At 44.3% G+C, this 6908-nt stretch overlaps 1 pseudogene; it reads right to left on the bottom strand.

Moving 5' to 3' along the window:
• Window positions 1-1985: 1985 nt before the first annotated feature.
• Window positions 1986-2263, bottom strand: LOC105885465 (small nuclear ribonucleoprotein E-like; annotated as a pseudogene).
• Window positions 2264-6908: the final 4645 nt, after the last annotated feature.

Below are 6908 nucleotides of genomic sequence, written 5' to 3'. Positions count from 1 at the left end.
CACTGCTTCTCAGTCAGGTGCTGTGACAGAGGCTGGCCCAGTGAATTTTAGTTTCTGGGATATGTCATTTTTTTTTTACTGGGGTATTTCTCAGCCCAGAGGTAGTTTCAGCCTTGATCCTGCTGCACGGGTTGCAGACAGGCGTGATATATAACCGCCTCTGCTGTTTGGCTAAAGCGATTATCCTGCTCTTTCTAATTACCTGGCTCGAAGGGAACAGGTATCACTGCAGTCAGAACTGGGATTTAGCACCAGCAGGGTATTTAGATACTTGCCCATGTGCGTGAGGCTGATTAGCTACATTTGCTAAGTACCTAACAGCTGCTATTAGTCTTTAATGATCTTAATTCCCAAAGTAGCTTGGTGGCAAAATTTTTAAAAAAAAAAAAATTTTTCCCCCCGCCAAGATTCCCAGGAGACAAATGTTTGCTCTCAACATCTGTACATTAGGGACCAGAAAGGACCGTTCTCTGGATTCTGAAGATTTCTAGCCAAGGGGCGTTAGTAATTGAACCCATATTTGGCAGAGAGATTAAATCCTGAGAGTGAAATTGCTCTGACTTCATCCTAGGGGCAAATGGATTATAGTCTCAAAGCACTTGCTTTTAGAGATGAAGCAGGGAGGTGGGTTTTTTTCCTCTCTATTCAGTAAACAGTTTTCTTCTTTGTACTAAACTGGAAATCGGTTGCTTTGCTAGCTTTCTTGTTCAGAGCCCTAGAAATGTCTTTTACATTCTCTCAAATGATGACTTGATAGGTAAATGCAAAGTCATCGTTTGGAAATGAATTTTCATGAGACTTTGGCTAAAGAGCTCTAACTGTAGTTGTACCATTTGGTAGATGTGTATCGCATAGTCTTTCTATGTCTTTATTTTCTCGTTTACAAAATGGGATTAATGTAGCAACTGCCTCCTAGAGTCGAGGATTAAACAAGTTAATACAAGTAAAGGACTTAGACTAGTGCTTGGCACAGCATATCTAAATGTTACATATTCTTATTACTATTATTTGAAAATAATTGTGAGTTAACCTCAGCATGCTTTGTCTACACCCCGCCCTCCAGGGCAGGCATTGATGCCTTTTGTAATAAAGCTTCCTTGAGTGTTGGCAGGGCTCAGGGTTACTCAGTTGGAGACTGTACTTCCAAGCCTCCCTTGCAGCTATACAAGTCCCTGTGATCAAGCTCTCAGCAACAGAATATAAGCGGAAACAATAAAGTAACTTTTGGGTTGCTTCCTTAAAAGAAAATACTTGCCCTCCACTTTTTCTTTTTGCTCCTTCTTTTTTAAAAATAAAAACAATCCCACCGCATTTATTGTCATTTTGAAATAACATAAGGGTAATCAAAACAACATGAACACATGTTTTTAGAACTATAGTCCCAACAGAGTACCCCTCAAAACGCTGTATTGCCATCCCAACCATTTCTCACTTCATTGATCGTGGCTAGTTTGGAGATACTTTGTTTTTTGTTTTGTTTTGTTTTTTTGAGACAGAGTCTCACTCTGTTGCCCAGGCTAGAGTGAGTGCCGTGGCGTCAGCCTCGCTCACAGCAATCTCCAACTCCTGGGCTCAAGCGATCCTCCTGCCTCAGCCTCCCGAGTAGCTGGCACTACAGGCATGCGCCACCATGCCTGGCTAATTTTTTCTCTATATATTAGTTGGCCAATTAATTTCTTTCTATTTATAGTAGAGATGGGGTCTCGCTCTCGCTCAGGCTGGTTTCGAACTCCTGATCTTGAGTGATCCGCCCGCCTCAGCCTCCCAGAGTGCTAGGATTACAGGCGTGAGCCACTGCGCCCGGCTCTTTTTTTTTTTTTTTTTTTTTTTAAATAAAAACAATCCCACATCATTTATTGTCATTTTGAAATAACATAAGGATAATAAAACAACATGAGCACATGTTTTAGAACTATACTCCCAACAGAGTACACCTTAAAACACTGTATTGCCATCTCAACCATTTCTCACTTCATTGATCTTGTCTAGTTGGAGACACTTTGTAGCAGAGTAATATTATCTCCTTTGAGCATGATCCAACCCAGTTGCTTTCTTGACTTTGTTTTAGAATGAATCTCTTCTGCATCGTCTAATACAAGGTCCGTAAACTCATCAAAACCAATGATACAGCCCTCTATCCGCATAGTCACTTGCTCATAGAGCCACACCGGAAACCGGGATCTATTTTGCAAGTATCTGAAGATGAGTTTGATGGGCTGAACCGTCACCTCTGCACTTTCCAGCCCTGGCAAAGGTACACCATGGTGGACTCTCACAAAGACCACACGACCTGCATGCTATCTCAGAAAGGAACTTCCGGAATCTCTTTCCCCCTTCTTGATGGCCGGGATAAGGACATGGCGGTGAGCCAGGTTGGGCATGCGGTTGAAGACATGCTCAGGAGATGGGGAAGTAGATAACTTTGTGCAGTAGAGTCGCCTCCCTGTGTGGGACCATCAACCACCTTCTGGATTCTTAGCTGCAAGAGAACTTAACTTTGTTTGTTATTGGAGCCATTGTTTTCTTGGGTCTCATTGTTCAACAGCTTGAGGTCTTTGTTTCAGAATCTTGTTTATAGGCTACTACATTCACTTACTGTCTGAGCATTAGAGAATATTTCAGGGACATGCATTCAGTTCTTAACCTGAGTCAGAGTTTGCAAACAAAATTCAGAGTCGACTGGTCAGTTAGTAGACCTTAGAAGCAAAATCTTCCAGTCCCGATTGGACCGTGAATACAAAGGAGGCCATGTTAACATGAATGCCTGAATTTCAGCAGCTCATTGTTTTCCACATGGGAGACCTCGACATGGTCTCTCTGCGAGTTTCCTACATCATGTTGCAGGACTCTGAGGGGATATTTCACTTGTGTCCAGGACGAAGCTTCCCCACCTTGCTGGCTTCTCTACTTGCAGTTCTTTCCGTGGGTGACTTGCTCTTTAGGGTTCGAGGGCCCGGCGGTCCTCGGTGGTGGCCTTCCTCGTCCCTTATGGCACCAAAGCTGCCAAGGGTCGTTACAGGAGAATGGCCTTTGCTCTAACTCTGTCAGGTTATCATTTCAGCACCTTCCGTCTTCCATTATTACTGTTGGAAGGTCGCCTGTGTTGAAATTGTCATTCCTTGCATTCCCTGCAACATCTAAAAATTGCTTTAAAAACTGTCATTCCTTTGCAGATGATGTGTAATTTCTTGCTGACTGCTTTTAAGATTTTTCTCTCTTGTCTTTGGTGTTTACAGTTTCACCAAGATGTGCCTAAGCATATGTTTCTTTTTATTTATCCTGCTTGGGGCATAATGTGCTTCTTGAATCTGTAGACTTAAGTTTGTCAGCAGTTTCAGAAAAATTTTCAGTACTTATCTCTTTAGATTTTGCTTTCCCTCTATTTTCTCTGCTTAATCCTTCTGAGTCTTTGATTAGATGTGCCTTGAGTTTAATCCTCTTACTCATCATCTCTTACTGTCTCATATTTTATACCTCTTGTCTCTTTGTGTTACGTTCAGGGTTATTTATTTATTTATTTATTTTTGAGACAGAGTCTCACTTTGTTGCCCAGGCTAGAGTGAGTGCCGTGGCGTCAGCCTGGCTCACAGCAACCTCAATCTCTGGGGCTAAGCGATCCTACTGCCTCAGCCTCCTGAGTAGCTGGGACTACAGGCATGCGCCACCATGCCCAGCTAATTTTTTGTATATATATTTTTAGTTGGTCAATTAATTTATTTCTATTTTTGGTAGAGACGGGGTCTCGCTCAGGCTGGCTTTGAACTCCTGACCTTGAGCAATCCGCCCGCCTCGGCCTCCCAAAGTGCTAGGATTACAGGCATGAGCCACCACGCCCGGCCCAGGGTTATTTTTTTTTAGCTATGTCTTCCAGTTTACTCATTTCTTCTTGGGTTGTGTTTACTCTGCTTTTTATCAGTTGAGTTTTTATTTTGGCAATTATATTTTTCACTTTTATAAGTTCTATTAAAAAAATACCTTTCTATTTGTTCCCCAAGAAACAAAGTTTCTTGTCATTTGATCACCTTTGCGGCTGCATCCCTAATTTCTCCAGTCATTTGTACCTGACAGTTCCAGTATCTGCAGACCTTGGAAGGGGGTTTCAATCTCTTGCTGAGTATCTCTTCTGTGTTTTGGTCAAAGTGGCTTGTCATGGGTTTTTTTTTTTTTGAGACAGAGTCTCCCTTTGTTGTCCAGGCTAGAGTGAGTGCCATGGCTTCAGCCTAGCTCACAGCAACCTCAAACTCCTGGGCTCAAGCGATCCTCCTGCCTCAGCCTCCCAAGTAGCTGGGACTACAGGCATGCGCCACCATGCCTGGCTAATTTTTTCTATATATTTTTAGTTGGCCAATTAATTTCTTTCTATTTATAGTAGAGGTGGGGTCTCGCTCTTGCTCAGGCTGGTTTCGAACTCCTGACCTCGAGCGATCTGCCCGCCTCGGCCTCCCAGAGTGCTGGGATCACAGGCATGAGCCACTGTACCCTTCAGGTGCTTTTTATTATTATTATTATTATTATGAGCTCATCTAGCATCGAATCATTTCTCTGCCACTCACTAGAAACATGAACTTTACCTTTCTGTGTCTTGGACTCCCCATCCATAAAATGGGGTAACCAACAGTGCCAACATCATAAGGAGGTTTGGGGGTTTCATAAGTAAATACCTGCAAGAGACCTACAACAATGCCTGATAGTTAGCTCTCAATAAGAGTGAACTATTGTTGCTCCCCGATATGCACATATTAAATGAATGATAAATGGATGAATGAAATCTCAGTTTTCTCACCTTCGTAACAAAGGAGCCAAATAAAAAATGATTTATACGGTCTTTTCAAGTCTTAAATTCACTGATGTCCATACTTAATATATCCTGCACTTAACATTTTCAAAGGCATTTTGAACATATAAGATATGACATTTTAACAGAATTGTTAATGAAATCCATAAGGAATAGAAGACAGTATACCTGACTAAATGGGTATACTGTCCTAATCCTATCTACCTTCTTCCAGGAGGCTGAGGCAGAAGGATTGTTTGAAGCCAGGAGTTCAAGACCAGCCTGAATAAGAGAGAGACCCTATCTCTAAAAAAATTAGAAAAAATTAGCTGGGCATGGTGGTGTACACCTGAAGTCCCAGCTACTCGGGAGGCTGAGGCAGAAGGATTGCTTGAGCCCAGGAGTTTGAGGTTGCTGTGAGCTACAGTGAAGCCACCCTGCTCCAGCCAGGGTGACAGAGCAAGACCCTGTCTCAGAAAAGAAAATACTGGTGCCTGGGCCCCACCCTCCGAGATTCTGATTTAATTTTTCTAGGGTGGGGACCTGGGTAGGTTATCAAAATTTCCCAGGAGGCTCTAAAGTGTGTGCAGCCGTGTTTCCAACCTCCCGTCCAGCAGCCTGGCTTTGTCTGCCCGGTCAATGCTGGGTCACCACTAAGTCTCTGTTCCAGCCCACAGGAAGGGGGAGGAGACCATGCAGGAAATGTTTGTGATGTCATAAAACTCAAACCAGGAAGTGGGGTATGTCACTTCCTTTCACCTTCCCCTCCTGAGAACCCAGTCATGTGACTCCACCTAACCGCAAAGGAGGCTGGGACGTGTCAAGCTAGGCAGCTGTGGCCCCGGCTACCATGTTGTTACTCTGGAAAGAGAAGGAAATGGACTCAGGACAAGGGTTGTGGCCCGGAGACCCAGTGGACCGGAAGAGGTGGGAACAAGAGTGGAGCTAGCTGTGACCAGCATTGGCCAAAGTGTTAATGTCTGAGCATTGGCCGGGCGCGGTGGCTCACGCCTGTAATCCTAGCACTCTGGGAGGCCAAGGCGGGAGGATTGCTCGAGGTCAGGAGTTCGAAACCAGCCTGAGCAAGAGCGAGACCCCGTCTCTACTATATATAGAAAGAAATTAATTGACCAACTAATATATATAGAAAAAATTAGCCGGGCATGGTGGTGCATGCCTGTAGTCCCAGCTACTCAGGAGGCTGAGGCAGGAGGATTATTTGAGCCCAGGAGTTGGAGGTTGCTGTGAGCTAGGCTGACGCCATGGCACTCACTCTAGCCTGGGCAACAAAGCAAGACTCTGTCTCAAAAAAAAAAAAAAAATGAGAGTTGCCTTAACCGAGTAACACAAAAATGAGTACTTAAAACAACAAAACTTATTATCTCAGAGTTCTGGAGGCTAGAAGTCTGAAATCAAGGTGTTGCAGGGCCATGTTTTCTAAATCTGTAGGGAAGATTTCCCCTTTGCCTCTTCCTAGTTTCTGGTGGTTTGTCAGCAGCCTGCCTTGGCATTCCTTAGCTTGTAGCTGCAACACATCAATCTCTGCCTAGCTGTTGCATGGTGTTCTCCCCTTGTGTATCTGTGTCTTTTTTTTTTTTTTTTTTTTTTTTATTGAGACAGAGTCTCGCTTTGATGCCCAGGCTAGAGTGAGTGTCGTGGCGTCAGCCTGGCTCACAGCAACCTCAAACTCCTGGGCTCAAGCAATCCTCCTGCCTCAGCCTCCCGAGTAGCTGGGACTACAGGCATGTGCCACCATGCCCGGCTCATTTTTTCTATATATATTAGTTGGCCAATTAATTTCTTTCTATTTATAGTAGAAGCAGGGTCTCGCTCTTGCTCAGGCTGGTTTTGAACTCCTGACCTCGAGCAATCCGCCCGCCTCGGCCTCCCAGACTCTCAGAGTGCTAGGATTACAGGTGTGAGCCACTGCGCCCGGCCTGTATCTGTGTCTTGTCTTTTTTTTTTTTTTTTTTTTTGAGGCAGGATCTCGCTCTGTCACCTGGTTTCGAGGGTGGTGGCATCATCGAAACTCACAGCAACCTCCAACTCCTGGGCTCAAGCAATCCTCCTGCCTCAGCCTCCTGAGTAGCTGGGACTACAGACTTGTGCCACCATGCTCAGCTAATTTTTCTAC

Source organism: Microcebus murinus, chromosome 4, assembly GCF_040939455.1.
Source record: "Microcebus murinus isolate Inina chromosome 4, M.murinus_Inina_mat1.0, whole genome shotgun sequence".
Lineage (NCBI taxonomy): Eukaryota > Metazoa > Chordata > Mammalia > Primates > Cheirogaleidae > Microcebus > Microcebus murinus.
This window is presented reverse-complemented; position numbering and strand designations above follow the sequence as displayed.